A 19,410-nucleotide genomic window follows, 5' to 3' on the forward strand; every position below is an offset into this window, starting at 1 on the left:
TTTAGTATGAGTATCACTTTAACATTTTTCTTAAAGTATTTCAGCTGCTGCAAGTAAGGGATTGCATGAGAATCTCTGCTTACTTTTAAAAATAGTACATTTCTAGCCCTCACAGATATGGATACGAGTTTAAACAAGACGGCAAATGAAAAACCCCAAATTTAAGTTTTTAAAGCCAATCTGATGATTTTCTGGTGTCTGACTCATGAGCTTCGAACACTTGGGTTTGGCAGTCATGGATCCACATCTTCATCCAAACTGCGCAGAGCATAAATCAAAGGGTTTTGTGCAAGAATAGTTTAAACCTCTTCCTAGCTCTGTCCTGGTCTTTCTACTATACAATATAGCCCATGCGTTCTGCACTGTGTTAGTGGAGCAGCACAAGGGTACCAAACACACCACTGCGTTAAAGCAGCGTGACAAAGGGACATTCTGCCCATGCATGTTTTTTCTACACCAGCAGCAGAAAGGACCCTCTTGGACCAGAGCCCCTATATCCATTTTACCCCCACCTACAGACCACCCTGATGGTGGAGTGATCACCACTGGCAAACTTGACACAGTCAGATTATATACGCTGTGCGGCACAAAGCAGCCATGTTTCACCAATGGATTTGGCTCAGTCTTAAAACAAAACAAAAAACCCCCCACAGATTCTAACAGTGCTAATGTGTTCTCAACAGGAAAGTTTAAATGGAGATGCCAAAATCACCATGAATCTTCTGACTGCCTAGGCAGCTGGAGTATGATTATTTGGAAGGGTGTGGGAGTGTTGTGGAGGGTGTTCAAGGAGGTATATGACTCATATAATGAAGAATTTCAGAGTTTTTCCTGGTTAAAAGACAGATGAATATATAAACTTGCAAAACCCTGAAGTCTAACATTTGATTGTAATGATACACTCTATGGTTCTGAAAAAACTAACTCTCTCTTTTCCCACTGGAATGATTTGCAGTAGCCTTTATAAATTAATGCCTACTGTCTGGGTTAAAATCTTATAAGATAGCAGTACTGTTTCAGTCAGCTTTATTTTTGCAAATTTGTCCTTAGCACAGACAGTAAGAAAAGACTAGCAAGGACATTCTGTTCTCATTTGAGTCATCTCCTCATCAAGATTTTTAATTTGTTGCCAACACTCTCCTTTGACTGGAGCTAATTTTCATACAATTTAATCCTTTCTTTTACATATTCATATGTTTTCATGATATGAAGGATCAAATATAGTAAGGCTTCTATGACCTTTTTAGTTTCTTGGAAGAATATGGTGCTTAACTAGCTCCGATAAAATATTTGAAAATGAACAGATTTTGAAAATGATCTTTTAGAGTTGACATCAGATGGGTGTCTATCAACTGCAAATGCTTTTCCTTTTTCAGGCTCCCAGAGCTCAGCAAGTCACTCTGCTTTATCCCAACATGCTAATGACTCGTATATTTCACCCACACCAGTCCTCAAAGACTGAATATTACTAGTTATTTTATTATTCCTAATCTAGGTTCGGTACTGAAAATGTCCTAATATAGGGCCCATGATGGAAAAAAATAGTGAACCTTGCATTAGCTGCAGTGGGAGCAAGGTTGTGTTCTCAATCTTCATGTTTTCTAGTTTTACCTTTGAAGTTCTCAGACTAGGTATCATGATGGGCTAATATGTCCTGTAGCTCTGAAGAACTGAATTAATATCCTTTGTTGGGTTAGAAGTGAAAACAAGAATTGGTAGCCGTACTTTAATCCAAGAGGACATTTGCCCACATCACAAAACCAGCACATATTTTACAGATATGTGCATTCAAATATTGTCCCCTTGGTGGGATGTAGAGAGAGATTCTTGCTACAGTGTGCTGATTAGGGTTCCTCAAAAAATTTCCGTCACTACTTTTTTTTTAAACAGGGAATTGTTTTTACCTTTTGGGGTTTTTTTTTGCAAAAAGTGTCCTGAAAATTTAATATTTTTGGTTGGGAAATATTAAAAACCTTACAATTGTTTTTCAAAGTTTTGGTCCAAAATGTTCTGTTTCAGAAGTTTTCAACTATTTTTGTTTTGCATTTTGCCAGTTTATTTTTGGCAAAAAAGGTCCATTTTTCCTGGGAGGGGAGAAAAAAACCTATCCCCTCATAGAATCATAGAATATCAGGGTTGGAAGGGACCTCAGGAGGTCATCTAGTCCAACCCCCTGCTCAAAGCAGGACCAATACCCAATTTTTGCCCCCAGATCTGTAAATGGCCCCCTCGAGGATTGAACTCACAACCCTGGGTTTAGCAGGCCAATGCTCAAACCATTGAGCTATCCCTCCCCCCCCCAAATCATCTCTCGTTCTGATTTGCAATACAAGACATACTGTATATATTCTTCACCTTTTACATAAATAATATCTAGAACTGCAGCAGCATCTGAGTCACACATATACTAATTACCCCTAGTTTTAGTTCAGACCTTGGCAGACCCTAACATATGAAATCAGCTTTTAAAATCTGGGGCACAAATCTAGTCCATTTTCCCATTACGGAATGGACTAAATTATCACTATAGCACTCATATGGGTAGTGTTGCTGGCACAAAAGCCCGAGGCAGGCAACAGCTGGATTCGTTGCCTGGTGTGCATCGCCCAATAATCACAACGGGGTGGAGAAGTAGAAAAGTTTATTTGAAGCTTCAAGCGTTACAGGGAGACAACAATCTCAAATCCTGCACACCAGTGCAAGCAGTTACACATAGTTTATATATTCATTCTTTAGTATACTTATCCAATAGCAAGTTGCCCTGAGAATCCATATAGCCAATCCGGTATACCAGCCAGTTCCCCTTTTCCCTCTTATCATCTATTCCCCCATATATGGAGTTGTTTGTTCAGCATTATCTAACATTCCTGTCCTGCTTGACCTAATCTTGCTCCAGCCAGTCTGTGCCTGCAAAACACTGTTGCAAACTTCTCAGCGTGATCACTGTGAGTGTCTCCGGGCAGAAAAGGGAAAGGGGGGCCATCTGGGCCTAGACCGAGGGGGCTTCATCGACACTCGTGGTCTTCCATCCCCTTGAGTTACCTAGTGGCCATGTCCGGTGTCCCCAACAACTCCCTCCTTTGAGAATACTCAACAGCCTTGTCTCTGAGTTTTCTCACTTGGGCTCTTATCTTTTTATAAGGGGACTTTGCATAAGCACTTTGTGGTAGCCCTGAAGGGAATGCATTACCATGTTTTTTACAAGGGTTCTGACACATGATATTGCACAACATAACACCATCAGTACGATTAAGACAGGAAGAAAACTTTTCAACAACAGACTAAATAAACCACCAAGCCTAAATGACAAACCCCAGCCTGAAAACAAGGTTTGCAACCAATCACTCTCGGGGACAGTGTAAGCAGCCTGTGCTCAGGCTCAGGCATGGGCCTCAGCCTGTACTACCTTATTATAAATCTCATAACTGCTGTCATTTGCATATACACAACATCGGGACCCGACAAAGGCACAAACACCCCCTTGGGATGTCAAAAGGTAGTCCAAGGCCAGCCTGTTTTGGAGGGAATACATTCTGAGCTGCTGTACCTCCTTATTTAATGTTACTACTGCTGACCCTAGATCACGAATCAAGTCCTGTAATTCTAAGGCTACTTTTTCAAGAACCATTTGAAGACTTACAATATAGCGGCCTATGCATGCTATGGCTGGCCCGGTAATCAGTGGCACAATTCCCAGTATGGAGCACCCTGTAAGCTTTTCAGTTGTGAGGGGATTCTTAGCATTGCCCTCCAAGGCCGCATTGAGTCGCAGGGTCTCTTCTCGTGACTCAACAGAGGTATCTCAAGTATTCCTAATCTTTCCTTTGGGCAGTGTGGTGGTTATTGAAAGATGAGGAACTCCATAAGCTATATAACAGCTACCTGTCCAATTGGCTGGCAATACCTTGTAAGCCTTTCAGCCACATACAAAATAGTGACCCTGTAGGGCCCAGTAAGGACTGTTTCTTAGAGGGATTCCTGGGATATTTAAGGCTGCTTTTCCAAACAATTTATATGCCCCCAAGGGGGCTTCCCATCCTCCCGAGTGGGTACAAGGGGGGGTATTCCTAATTGTGCCGTTCAAATTGCACTCACCATAAGGACCGCTGAAACCCACCATTGGCCTGCTATAGTGGAAATATTAACTGAACGGCAATTTATATTTCCTGACCCTCCTTTTGTGGAAGGATCATTCATAAGAGTTTCCCCAAAAGGGGAGGAACCATTACATCCACACTGTTGACCTCCCCTCTCGGTTTTTATCCAATGTCCATTGGCCCACTGTGTAATAACACAGGAGCTCCTTCCCACAGGACGCCTATAGTGATCAGATTGGTTTCAGGTAAAACAAAACACTCCCTCAGTGAGCACTGCAACTGAATTCTCCTGATCCTGGAAGGTAGCTTGGTGCAAAGAGATCTTATCCCAGAATGGTGAGTCCGTTCAATTTCTACTTTCCTGCTCTTTGGTGGCGGCTAATTCTGCGAGGGTTAAGGGCAGCATGACAAGGGACACTCCTGTTCTGGGGGAAAGTGGAGTTGGAGCACACACCCAACCAAATCAGTTTGGTTTGTTAAAGTAGCAACACGGTGTGCAAGTAAAACAAAGGAATTATGTTCCTGATATGCACAGTTTAAAAATAACAGCATAGAAAATAACAGGGTTACACGATTAATTATTACTGGGGTCCTCCCGATCCAGGGTTTCCAGTTTTTGAGTGGGCCCATTTTGGCGCTAAGGTGCCCGCTGTTTGTGTCTCTTAAACAGTAACTTTAGCCCGAGATCGTCACTAGATGAGGAGTCAACGGGGTGAATGATCCACTGCTCTGCTGATGAAGGGGTGGGTACTGCCTTCAGACGCGAGTGATGGATCCAGTTCTTGTGTCCCTCAACCTTTGCTGCCGTATGGGAGATCAGCAGGACGATGTAGGGTCCTTTCCACTTTTCCTGGAGAGGCTCGTCTTTCCAGGTGCAAACAAGCACAGAGTCGCCGGGCTGTAAGGAGTGGACGGAAGAGGCTGGGAGTCTTTAGTATACCTTTGAAGAGACAAGATAACAGCAGACAGGGAACACATGTACTGAGACAAAAAACCATTACCCAGCTCCCACTCCCCTGACAGAACCGGTGTGCCATTCATAGGCCATACCCTCCCAAACATGATTTCAAAGGGACTAAGCCCTAATCTACCCTTTGGGAGAGTGCGGATGCGGAGCAGGACGAGGGGTAAGGCAGCAGGCCATCGCAGGGAGGCTTCTTGCACACTTTTGAAAGATGTCATTTAAGGGTCTGATTGGTACGCTCTACTACGCCGCTGGCTTGTGGTCTCCAGGGCGTATGGAGTTTCCAGGGGATCTGCAAGGCATTCAAGATGCTTTGGACGATCTTCGATGTGAAGTGTGTCCCGTTGTCAGATTCCATCCACTGGGGAAGTCTGAAGCAAGGAATGACCTCCTTAACAAACTTAAGGGCCACCGTCCTGGCAGTGCAATTGCGGCATGGGAAGGCTTCTGGCCATCCGCTGAATCGATCCACTAAGACAAGGAGATATTTATACCCTTGGGTCCGAGGAAACTCAGTAAAATCTATTTGCCACACCCGTCCGGGGCCCAGAGTGGGTTCCAGAGAAGCGGGTGGCCCTGGATGTCCTGGTCGGGGGTTATTCTTTTGGCAGACTAAGCAGTCCGCCTGTATCTGGGTAGCCAGGGGTCGGAGTCCAGAAGTTATAAAGTATTTTCCCATTAGTTGGATAAGTGCTTCCCTGCGAACATGAGTGGTTTGATGTAATTTCTGTAACACTGGCTGGATCAGGCCCTTCGGTAGAAGGACCTTCCCTTCCGGGGAATGGACCCATCCCTTCTTTTCCTGGAGACCCAGTTTGTCGATTAGTTGTCTCTCCTCTCCAGAGTACTGGGGGGTCGGAGGCTCCCCCACGGATGGGATAAGGGCATGCATATGGGCATTCTCAGTCTGAGGGAATATCAGGGTGGCAGCATGCTTAGCCTCTCTATTGCCCAGGCATTACCCCTGGCCACATCTTGATCTTCCCTTTGATGGGCTTTACAGTGTACCACCACCACTTCCGAGGGGAGTTGTACGGCTTCTAGGAGCCGGAGGATTTGGGGCCCGTACTTGATGGGGAGCCTTGAGCTGTCAGCATTCCCCTTTGCTTCCATAAGCCAGCATGAGCATGTAGCATTCCAAAGGCATATTTTGAATTGGTAAAAACATTGACCCGCTTTCCTTTTGAGAGTTCAAGCGCATGGGTCAGGGCGACTAGTTCAGCCAGCTGGGCAGAGGTCCCAGTGGACAAACCCTTGGCTTCCACTGTGTCATGGAGGGTTACGACAGTATAGCCTGCCCTCCTTTGCCCATTTATCACAGTGCTGCTACCATCAGTATACCACTCATGATCTGCATTTAGGAGGGGTATATCTTTTAAATCCGGACGGCTAGAGTATTGGGCATCTATGATCTCTAAACAATCATGTTCCTGTTCCTCAGTCTCCGGTAAGAGGGTGGCGGGGTTAAGGGAGGGGCAAGACTGTAAGGTGACTTCAGAGTTCTCTAGAAGTTTAGCCTGGTACTTAGCCATCCGAGCCTGGGTGAAGCAAAGGCCTCCCTTTGCATCCAGTAAGGCTCGGACCATATGAGGGGTACATATCTGTATTGTCCCTCCCAAAGTTAAGTTTCTCAGCTTCAGCCAGCATCAGGGCTGTGGCTGCAACTGCCCGCAGGCACGCTGGCCATCCCTTTGCCACTTGGTCCAGCTGCTTAGAGAAATAGGCCATGGGATGTTTCCATGCTCCCAACAACTGTGTGAGCACTCTTAGGGCCACCCGCTTTCATTCATGTACATACAACTGAAATGGCTTCATGAGATCCAGGAGGCCCAGAGCTGGAGCTTCCATCAGCTTCCTTTTCAAGATTTTAAATGCCCTGTCGGCCTCTGGGGTCCAATAGAAGGGGTCATGATCTGCTCCTTTTACACAATCATACAGGGGTCTAGCCCACATTCCAAATTCCGGGATCCATATCCGACAGAACCCCGCCATGCCCAGGAAGGCTCTGAGACGTTTACGATTAATGGGAATGAAAACCTGGCAGACAGCCTCCTTCCTCTCATTGGAAAGCTGACGCTCCCCCGCCTTATGTGGAACCCCAGCAATTGTATCATCAGGAGGGCAATTTGAGCCTTGCTTCTCGATACCCGATATCCTCGGAGGCCAATAAAATTCAGGAGACCCACAGTGGCTTTGAGGCATGGGGTTAGGCCCACTGTAGCAATTAACAATCATCTACATATTGAAGAAGAAGAGCCCCCTCCTCGTTGTTCCACTCTTCCAGATCCCTGGCCAAAGCCAGGCCAAAAAGGGTGGGGGAATTTTTAAACCCCTGGGCCAATACTGACCAGCATAGTTGCTTTTTAACCCTTTTTGTGTCTTCCCACTCAAAAGAAAAGATTTCTTGGGATGAGGTATCTATGGGAATAGCGAAGAATGCATCTTTCAAATTCAATCTTTCAAATCTTCTTCCTACAGAAGCCAGTAAGGTATATGGATCAGAACCAGGGGGTGCAGATTTTTAACCCTTTCATTAACCGCCTTTAGATCCTGTACCAAGCGATACGTGCCATCAGGTTTTTGTACGGGCAGGATGGGAGTGTTCCAGGCTGACTGGCATTCCCGGAGGATTCCATATGTTAGGAACCAATCTATAGTGTCCTGTAAACCTTCTCTAGCTTCTCTCGCAACTGGATACTGTTTAACTCGCACCGGGCTTTTTCCTGGCAGGAGCTGAACCTTAACAGGGAGTTGATGGGTAGCTTTTCCTGGGACCCCCGCCGCCCACACTAGAGGGTACACCCGGTCTTCCCACAGGCTCCATTCTGGGGCTTGCATAGCTGAGGGCTCAACTGTAAGGGTCCTGATCCATGCATTCTCAGGGAGGTAGGGTAAGGGTTATTTCGTCTTGCATAAACTGCAAGGTGGCGCCTAGGCGACAAAGCAGATCCCGTCCCAGCAGAGGCGTTGGGCACTTGGGGAGATAGACCAGCTTGTGAGATATAGTCCTGTTTCCCAAAGTGCATTCTGCTGGGGCATACACTGGGCACTTGGTACCTCTGCATGTGGCGCCCACCACGGTAAGGAAGTCTGCTACTGGCAACTGAAGGGGTCAATTCACAGCCGTTCGTGCCGCTCCAGAGTCCACTGAAAAGTCTGTTTCCGAACTTCCCACCCGCATCTTTACTCGGGGTTCCGGGGGCAGGGCGGTCCATCCCCCCTGACACCCCTATTCCTGTTCCTCCACTGCCATCATAGAGGCGCCCACCTTTCCATTCCTCTCTGGGCACTCATTCTTCCAGTGTCCCTCTTGTCTACACAAGGCACACTGGTTGCTACCCAGTCGTCTCTCCTGCGGGCCCGGACGTCCGCGTCCACGGCCCCTTCCTCCCCGGCCACTTTCTGTAGTGCCAGCCTGTGCTGCTGCTACCATCATTCTAACTTGCTTTTTCTCCTTTTCTGCCTCCCTTAGACTATAAGCTCAGTTTGCAGTCTCTAAGATTTGTGCCATGGTCATGCCCATTAGATCCTCTTTTTTCTGTAACTTTCTCTTAATATCAGGGGCTGCTCTGCTCGTGAAAATTCCCTTAATGATTGCCTCAGTTTCCTGATCATTGGGGTCTGCATTGGTGTTCTGTTGAATAGCATCCCGAATACGCTGTAGGAAGGCCCCTGGGCTTTCCTTTTGATCCTGCATTACCTCATATGGTTTTGCCCAATTATTATGTCAGACAGCCGAGTGACGGAGTCCATGCAAAAGCAACTGCTTATAGGTGGTAAGCCGGGTTATACCCGCAGGATTATTTGGGTTCCACTTGGGGTCTACTCGGGGAACCTGCTCATCCGGGTCAGGGACATTATTATGATCCTGGTCGTACCGTCTCTGTGCCTCCTCCCTTGCCTTGGACACGACCTGTTGTCGTTCGACCTCAGACAGTAAGGTGCGCAGGAGGATGTTGCAATCGTCCCAATCTGTCTTATAGCTGCTAAGGCAGCCCTCAAAAACTGAAATAAACCTACTCGGGTTGGTGGAAAACTCCCCTGCCTGTACTTTGAAAGCAGCCAAATCCATAGAGTTAAAGGGCACATGGGTATAGACCTGCATAGTCATGGCCAGACACTCACCCGTGCCAGTACGGGAGATCTTAGTTTCAGTAAGTTAAGGATATAAGCCCACTGTAGGGGCCCTATCAGGTGGGGGCTTGGGGGCCGAAGGGGACACTGGACCTGTCATCACAGTTGGGGTGGGGGTCTGGGGACTAACATTAGCCACTACCGAACCAGTCGGAGTCAAATTACATCACTGTAAGACAGCTGATCAATTACACAAAGCCAAAAACAAGTGCGCATACAGATGTTCATTCCATTTCTCCGTTCGCTGACAGAACAAAAGTAACTGGAGGATCATATTGTAATTAATTGATCCTCCTGGTGGCCACCGCTCCTGGTCCTCTTGTTGATATTGAGACCAGTCAACTGTACAGTATCGTTTTAATTTATTCTTAGTCATCGGATCCGATCCAAACACCTTCCAATTTGCTAGGATACACTCTATGGGCGTACACTGGGCCCTCCCTCCTGAGTTCTGACCCTGTCCCATGCCTACAGGGTAACTCTGGGCAACCCCAGGTTCAAAACAGAGCAGACAATCCAGATTTCAAAAGGTTCCTACCTTATCCGAAGGACCGGTTCCCCACCGTCGCCAGCGGCACTTCTCCACTTAACAGGCGTGTTGCATCGTTGTGCCCTATGGGGCCGGTTGGGGACCCTCCGAGGCCCCCGGGAATCACACCGGTGTGCACTGGGTCAGAGTCCTCACCCGCCGGTCCCCGCAAGGGATCCGGGCAAGGATTGTGTTGTAGCCTCTCGCCCTACGTTGGGCGCCAAAAACTGTTGCTGGCACAAAATGCCCGAGGCAGGCAACAGCTGGATTCTTTGCCCGGTGTGCGTCACCCAATAATCACAACGGGGTGGAGAAGTAGAAAAGTTTATTTGAAGCTTCAAGCGTTACAGGGAGACAACAATCTCAAATCCTGCACACCAGTGCAAGCAGTTACACATATTTTATACATTCATTCTTTAGCATACTTATCCAATAGCAAGCTGCCCTGAGTATCCATATAGCCAATCCGGTATACCAGTCAGTTCCCCTTCTTCCTCTTATCATCTATTCCCCCACGTATGGAGTTGTTTGTTCAGCATTATCTAACATTCCTGTCCTGCTTGACCTAATCTTGCTCCAGCTAGTCTGGGCCTGCAATACACTGTTGCAAACTTCTCAGCATGACCACTGTGAGTGTCTCTGGGCAGAAAAGGGAAGGGGGGGCCATCTGGGCCTAGAGCGAGGGGGCTTCATCAACACTCGTGGTCTTCCATCCCCTTGAGTTACCTAGTGGCTATGCCCGGTGTCCCCAACAGTAGCATATTGTGTAGTATATTTAACTACTGTGAAGTTGTCCCAGTGGTGAAGTTTGGGAATAAATTTAAGAATTACACTGAGCCATTGACATCTATGTATCCAATAGGCATATGTAATCTCTAAGAGGACAATCTTAGGGTGTGTTTTAGTGTGGCTCTTCCAAGTCATTCTCAGGCTGCATCATGAATGGCTGTGTATTGAGTGGGCAAAGGTATAGATAAATTTAAGGGAGAAAACACATTGCTGTCCCTTTTTGTTACATTCTAGCATTGTTCTAGGCAGCTGGGGTGACCAAGAGGAGGACAACTCCTGGCCCAGCAGCTGGAGGGACCTCCCAACCACAATAACATTTTATAAGATGGTAACACAGAATAGATAATGAGTTTAGTTCCACAGTCATCTTTATTAGTATCAACAGATGTTTCCATTAATATATAGCAGCAGGAGACAACAGAAGGGACATTTTGGCCGTTGTAATTTTTCTGTATAAACTAGGATTTTCCTGCCTCTTTAGGGGTGGACCAGGGGGACTGGATAAACCAGAAATATTTTCATGTGCTTTGATTCCAGCAACAAACACACCAGTTTCTTTTGTGGGAGAATTTACTATTATAGGGTCGGAGAGGATATTCACTCACACTTTTTTATTGCCTTCTGGGAAGCAGGGGCTGCAACCCAATGAGTTCCAAATAACTGCATGAGAAATAAGTCTTCACAGGTATGTAAGTGTGTGTGTGGGGGGGGGGGAGGGGAATTAGTACAACTTTTATACAAAGCATTTACCCATTGGTATGAGGAAAAAAATGTGTGTAATATTGGCTCTTACCAGCAGGAAAAGCCAATTCAGCATACAGCAGATTCTCTGCTATTGCAACACCAAGACAAACTGAAGTTATTCCATAGATAAGCACACTACCAGCAAAACAGCCCTCCAATGTCTTTCAGGGAGCAGAATGCCTTCTGATCCAGAAAGTTCTTTTGCATTGTACTGTCATCTTATCTGCTTAATGTCTGATCATAATAGTGTTGGGAGCCAAGGCAGGGGAATCTTATGTTACAGAGAAAGAGTCATTAAAATGCCAGATTACTGGGCCTTATTTACCTGGGTGAGCACGTACTCACGTAGTCTAAGTCAATGGTTCTCAATCTGCAGCTCACAGGTCGCATGCGGCCCAGTTAGCGCAGGAGCTGCAGCCCAGCTGTGTGCTAAAGGCCGCTGGGCCACAAGGCGGGGTCCGGATTCATGGCTGCCCATGTGCGATGGGATTGGTCTTCCCAGCCTTGTGCAGAGGGGGTCCAGGGCTGCCAGCAAGCCCTGCACGGCACGGCCCAGCATGGCGGTGGTCTGGGGCTGCCACCGGCTGCACAGAAGTCAGGGTCACTGGCCAGTCCCACAGGGCGGGGGTCTGGCCCCATGCAGTAGGGGTCTGTGGCTGTTGGTTGGCCCCAGAGGATCTGGGGTCAAGGGTCGCTGCCATGCCCCACATGGCGGAGTTTCAGGGGCTGGGGCTGGTGACCGGCCCCACAGGGTTGGAGTCTGGGGTCAGGGCTTGGAATCTGGGTTGCCACGCAGCCCTGCATGGCAGGATCCAGCAGGTCGGGGCTGCCATTCAGTCCCACACAATGGAGTCTGGGGTTCCTGCCACCCGGTTCCGCATGGTGGGGTCTGGGATCCCTGCTGCACGGCCCCCACCCAAGGCTCCGCTAGGGTTGCCAAGTGTCCAGTTTTCAACTATAATGCCTTGTTGAAAAAGGACCCTAGAGGGTCCAGTGAGCACTGCTGCTCAGACCATTAAAAGTCCGGTTGGCAGTGCAGGCAGGCTTCCTGCCCAGATCTGCGTAACTCCCAGGAAACTGCCGGCAGAGCAACATGGTCACGCCTCCACCTAGGAGTCGGAGGGAGATGTCGCTGCTTCCCAGGAGCCATCTGAGGTAAGCGCCACCTGGAACCCACACCCTGAACCCCATCCTATGCCCCAAACCCCGGCCCTGTCCCAGAGCTTACACACCCAGCTGAAGCCCTCGCCCTCCCACACCCCAATATCCTGCCCCAGACCAGATCCCCCTCCTGCAACCTGAACCCCTCATTTTTGCCCCACCCCAGAGCCTACACCCCCAGCCCAGAGCTGATACCCCATCCCACACTCCAACCCCATGCATCAGCCTGGATCCCCCTGCTGTACCCCAAACCCCTCATCTCCAGCCTCACCCAGAGCCCACACCCCCAGCCTGAGTCCTTGCTCCCTCTCACACCCCAACCCACTGCCCCAGCCTGGTGAAAATGAGTGAGGAGGGAGGGGAGATGGACTGAGTAGGAGGAATGGGCAGAAGGTGGGGCAAGGGTGTTCGGTTTTCTGCAAATAGAAAGTTGGCAACCCTAGCTCCACTCCTGGTCCCACTCTATGGAGGGGACTCTGGGCAGAAGATACAGGGCATAGGGGTCTGCGTAGGAGGGTGCGGGGAGGTTCTCAACTTGCAACCCAGGTAACACATTGTGGGCCCACAATGATAAATAGGTTGAGAACCACTGATCTAAATGAAGCCACTGAGAATATTCAAGAGTAAATGCATACTAGCATGAGGTTGAGAACCACTGATCTAAGTGAAGCCACTGAGAATATTCAGAGTAAATGCATACTAGCATGAGTAAAAGTTGCACATATGGACTAAAAGTTGGTCGAAAACTTACATTTAAGCCAGTCCCCCCCCCCCCGCCACTTATCTCAGTGCCTGTCCTTGGATGTTTCATTTCTCAGTAGAAATGAGCTGAACTGGCACTAGCATTGGCTTATTAACATACAGTTGGGCTGAATTTTTTGTTCTGCAAAACTAAAATCAAAATCAGTGTTTGATGCAACTTAAGTGTGTCAAAAAAGGAGGTATAAGCCTAGATTTTATAAGATAGGTGTGTACAACACTTTAAATCTCAAGTAAAGAATTTGTAGCATCTCTGATTCTATGCATCTTCTCAAATTCCTTAGTTGTAGGTGAAGCATAAGCTGATTTTTTTCCATTCTTTATAAAAAAAATTCCCCTATGAACCTTACTGACAGAGTTGCAATAGATGGTGAGTAAACTCTAGCCCCTTTACTATATTCCCAATTGTGAATTTGGGATTGTTTGCTTATTCCTATTAAAAAAAAAAGAAGAAGAAAGAAAGCGAGCATCTTAGAATACTAATTATAATTGCCAAGAAACTGACAGGCAGACTTGTTGCTTTCTTCTAAGAGAAAATGCGTCAATCTCTGGCACTCATAGAAAAGTCATTTTACAGTTTTTATTAGATATTTTTAATAAAATTTTATGAAAACTATGGAATTATGTGCACTCTATTTTAAGGTATCATTCATGGGCTATAGAGCTAAATGATAGAGGCATTTGTTAGCTGTAAATTTTTTGTCCATGAAAATAATCTCTAAATTTATATATGAATCTAATGTTCTTTGAAAAATCTAGGAATCATAGAACACTGGAAAATTCAACTAGAAATGTGACTGTGATCTCCTCCAGTCTTAGTTTTAAACAATGTATGCCATCATTATGAATTGTTCCCAAAGACAAGTAAAAATATGGTAGTGGCTAAATAACAGGCAATTATGCATGAACATACATTTGAGATGTCAGATGAGCATTTTTGTTTTAAAAGGCATAAATCTATATACATATCAAATACTTGAAATATTAGATTATGATGAAGAAGAAAAGGTTATGTGGAACAAATGAACTTTAACTGAGATCATAGCAGTAAGAATATAAAAATAATAATTAGCAGAGGAACTGTAGATATGCCTTTGGAGAGACACACAACACACAGTTTTCTTTTGACTTCCAAAGGAAGAAAATAACTACAGTCAAAAGAAAGATGTATTAAACTAATTTTTGACCAAGGGACTGTGGATCAAAGTAGACAGAAATGATGAAAAGACTAGCTTTTGGAGAAAAGGCTAGCAATCCTCTTAAATGTACAAGTTTGTGTACTTTATATTTTCTTGGCAATGATTCATAGTGTAATGCTGTGTGTTTTCAAAATTCTGTTAATCTTATACTTGCATTTCACATTTTAACAATTCATAAGCAGTGAGTTTAGTAGAGATGAAATGAAGAGATTTGCAAAAATCAGGGATTTCTCTGAGAAAGTTGTTTTATAAATCTACCTATATATATCTCCACTATCTAACCACACACACACATTATATATAGTGTGTGTGTGTGTGTGGGTAGATAGTGGATATTATTTTTAAAGGTAGAGATTAGAATTTCTCACCAAGGTTTTTTTATAAATCAAGTACCTGGAGCACTGGTTAATCTATGTGAAAAATAATCAGGTTTAGATGAGAATGGCAGTCCATCCAGGAAAAAATAAATCAGCCAACTTCTGCAATTTTATTTCAAGTCTCATGATATTTGGTGATTTTCTTAAATCCCCAGCTCCTGGAGTCATGTGAATACATCAGAATTTCAGCTTTCATAAAAAAGAAAGTTTCTTACCTTTCTTGTTGCAGAAAAAGGATGAAACCAAAAGGCACTTTTTAGAACAGGTTCCTTTTAAAAATTTCATTATTTTTATCATCCTGATTAATGAATTGTTGGGGTTGGCAATACAAATACAAAGTCATATGAAATGTTTAATTCTCTATCTTGAGGGGATCCTGACTGCACTGTGCCAATAGAACAAAATCAGATATTGACTCTTGTTGAGATGACAATCAAGCTTTATTGATTCAGGAGGTAAATATGACTTCCTTTCACTCAGTGCTGACCTTCAAGTATAGTATAGTCACCAAAATATGGAGGATGACATTTGCCTATTTGAAGAGGGCCTGCAGAAGGACATAAGCTCTACTTTGAATGATTAATTGGCTTTTAAATGGGACACAAGTAGTGTTACAGTGACCAGACAGGAAGTGTAAAAAATCAGGATTCAGAACACTAATTTTGGGGGGAGGTGGTATAGTTGTCTATATAAGACAAAGCCCCTAATATCAGGATGGTGCCAATAATATTGGGATGTCTGGTCACCCTAAATGAGGTGAACCCTCTGCAGAGGGTTAAATTCCACCTGGAGTGAAGCATGTAATGAGTGGCATACACTTTGATAATCTTAATACAAAAAATCTGACTCTTTCATACATATGATTTTCTCAAGTTTAATTACTTTTTAAAAAAAGAAAGAAAATGAACCATTTTTCCAGACTTCTAACTCAGTTCCCCCATTTGAAGGCGTTAGCTTTTAAGTACAAATGCAAACAATATTTTAATGGGTTTAAGCAAGTATTGTAGAATAATGAAGTTTAAAGTAGTTTTTTTTTCTTGTATATAACGACTGACTGCTGTTCTGGAAAGTCCTTAAACATGAACTTCAAGTTAAGCATGTACTTAAGAGTTTTCTTGAATGGAGATGCTTTCCAGAATCAGGGGAGCATAATTCCTTCCTTCCTCTAGTTCAGCTACTCTTAATTTTTATCACCAATATACATATAACTATACACTGTCAGCTCTCTCAGGGCCTGATCCAAATCCCATCAGAGTCAGTGGGAAGACTCCAACAAGCTTTGGTGAAGGGTCTATATGAGCCCAGTGTTAAAAATATGGCTTTAAGCTTATAGGACTTAAAACCAGCAGAAATTCCCATGTATGATTAATGCTAATTAAATGCTCTGGTTGTTCTGTGTGGATTGAAACATTTGTCCTATAGTGTCTGCTGCAAGGACTGTTCAGACATTAGAAAGAAAGAATTGTTTGCAAATGCTGCCATTATTCTTTGAATAATTTATAGAGCAGGACAAATACTGCAAAAAAAATTACGCATTGAATTATTCAATGAAAAATGGCAACAGTTGCTGAATAGTACTTGACCAGGTCTATTTGCAGTGCAAACACTGAAGCATTGTGCTAGAGCCAGAAGAAGAATGGCTAAACACAGAAATGAAACAGACTAGTCTATGTTCATTATCTGCACTGCTAAAATAAGTAATCAGCATTGCATTAGATGTGTAATCAAGTTTTAGTAACGTAGCCACTGCCAATAATAGCTGGTTAATGTGTTTAAAAATACATTTTTTAACTTGAGAGTGTCCCTGTAAAGAGGGAAAAATAAACTAGTAAATCTTGCTAAGAGTCTATCAGCAAAGAATCCAGTGGCACCTGAAAGACTAACAGATTTATCTGGGCACAAGCTTTTGTGGATAAAAAACTACTTCTTCAGATCTAAAGAAGTGTTTTTTTACCGACAAAAGCTTGTGCCCAAATAAATCGGTTAGTCTTTCAGGTGCCACCGAACTCCTTGTTGTTTTTGTGAATACAGAATAACACGACTACCCCGTGATACTTATCAACAAAGACTCTCACTGTGGGTATTAATACCAAGCTCTTATATTTTGCTTTTCATCAGTAGATCACAAAATGCTTATGAAAACATTTTAAAAAGGCAGAAAATTGATGGGTTGGATGAGATTTCTCTTTACTTCCCTACCATCAATTGTCTTTTTGTCATGATGAGAATTATGCAGAGGATAAGACCCTTTTAGGGACAAAAATTGTGCACAGTATAGCCCCTATCCTGCAATGACTTAGTCACATATGTAACTTTAGGCACATGAGTAGTTCCACTGAAGTCACGGCTAAGATATTACAACTTGAAAAGCATGTTCATACAGTACATAGCTATATATCCATTGAGATATACCCCTTGTCTTAGAGATGGCTGTATTCATCCAAATTTGAAGTCACTGGGGCTTTTCACATATGTAAAGTTATACATTCATAGTTCTTTTGCAGGATCATGGCCTATATCCTGACAAATAATAAGCATGTTGAAAAGCCATTGGGAGTTTTCTCCCAATATTTCTACAATTGTAGACTATTTCTACAATATTCTCTATGGCTACATCAGAGTTAGTTTGAGTAATCTACACTTGAATTAACTCTTCTCAGGATAGCATAGTTTGAGTGAGAGCAGCCACACTCTGAAATAATACTAGAGCAGCACAGAGCAATTGGATTAGCATGTGACCAATTGTGTTGATTTGAGCTGCAGTCTATAACTCCTGACTGACCAGCCACACACAAATGAAAGGGGCTTGTGTATGGAGATGGGACTTGAGTTGGGGGCAATGCTAGAGTGATAACTCAAGTTAACCATGCAATAAAGATGACAAGCTCAATGTGTAATATAAGTGAATAACCTTTTATTTGAAATTATGAGGACTGAATGAGGAAGTTACCCTTTTTGTATTTATGCTAAGTTGTATAGAAAGAAGGAAAAGACAATAAAATAATCCAAAAATGCAAAAAGTGATTTTCTCAGAAGTTTTGCTATTTGCTTTTCCTCTGGGCTCAACACTGGAGGTTAGTGTGTAATATAAGACAGTCTCTTGGAATGTATTTCATTTCACTCCCCTCAGACAAAATCACTCAAAATCTTCCACTGCTATTTCATACACATCTTTTTTGAATGTTAATATTTTGCTGAATTCTCATCTTCCCAGATCACCACCAAAGGCTACTAGTCTGGAACAAAGCTCTCAAACATAATAAAAAGATGAAATCACAGAAGATAAAGTTTATGACCAGATCCCTGTTCTGACAGGCTTGTCAGTTGTTATTTTTTTTTAATCATAGCTAAGTTAGAGGCCCATGTTTTTGCTGTAACTTACTCTAACTTTTGGGGGCAATGTTCAGTGATATCATGGAACTTAATAGCTGTACAAAAGCTCCTGCTGAGCAGCAGGATGGCACAAATTTAAAGAGAAAAGCTGATACTGAATAAGACTAAGAACTCATTATCTTTCTTCCTCTTCCTTTGAGTAAATAAAGGAGAGATTGTTCTTTTAGGCACCTCCTTATCCAAGGAGCAGTGCCCAGAGGAGACCAATGGGGAAACTGTGACTCAGTTAAAGTTCTTCCCTTTCACTCCTTTGTCCCAAGGAATAATAATGCCCTTCAGCCCCTTCTCAGGCATAGCACACTTCCTTCCTTCCTCACACGGACTCAACTCTCCTCTGTCCATTCCCTACCCCCTCCTTCCACTTACTCTTCAGATTCAGGTGGTGGTTTGAATATAGGCCATGTGGAACTTCTTGCCTCTTTTCCTCCCCAACATCCAGCCACAAGACCTGGAGACACTGCACTGGAGACTTGAGCAGTCATGCTCCCTCGGGTATCTATGCTTGACTGCATTAGGCTCACCCATGATCTGGGCCTTAGCAAATAAAAGACCTACTATAAGTGATAAGAGGAGACAATGCTTAAGACATTTGGGACAGTGAGGGCCAGAATTCACCCCTAAAGTCTGCATCTTTATGGACAAAAGACTTTATTCCCCTCATTCATATCAATTCAACTCTACTTACTTTGAGAGCTACTGATTTACATAGTGCAAATGAGGGTAGAACTCGGCCCCTCAAAGCTCTAATTATATATGTAAATTGGGTAACTTTGTGCACAAGTAGGCACTGACCTCACCTTATCACCTGCATTCCCTTAAATCTGTGTCTCCACTGTGACCCTGTGATGGAATGGGACGTATTCATAATAGTTTGTATGACTACTGTGTGTGCCTCAGTTTCCCCTATGTGCTACATGGTTAAGGAAAAGATTGTTTACTCTTTGCAGTTCCAGGTGTTACTGATGCCTCGCTCTCTGAGGCCTGGATCTTGGGCCCATGGAGAGTCCCAGCAGACAATGTCCACTCCAGTTGCCTGAACATTTGGCACTTAGCAACTAATGACCATTGATTGATCACCCTCTGCACAAAGCCAGCTGGTTGTGACCAGCTGGAGCATAAAGGGCTAAGGAGGATGGCCAGGTGACCATGTTTGCTTGGAACCAGGGACAAAGGACTGAGGAGGGGCTAGGTGAGGTTGTTAAGCATGGGACAGCTGGAAGGAGAAACTGGAGGTACAGGGACCAAGGAGGGGTCTGAGAGCTCT

Source organism: Dermochelys coriacea, chromosome 3 (assembly GCF_009764565.3).
Source record: "Dermochelys coriacea isolate rDerCor1 chromosome 3, rDerCor1.pri.v4, whole genome shotgun sequence".
Classification (NCBI taxonomy): domain Eukaryota; kingdom Metazoa; phylum Chordata; order Testudines; family Dermochelyidae; genus Dermochelys; species Dermochelys coriacea.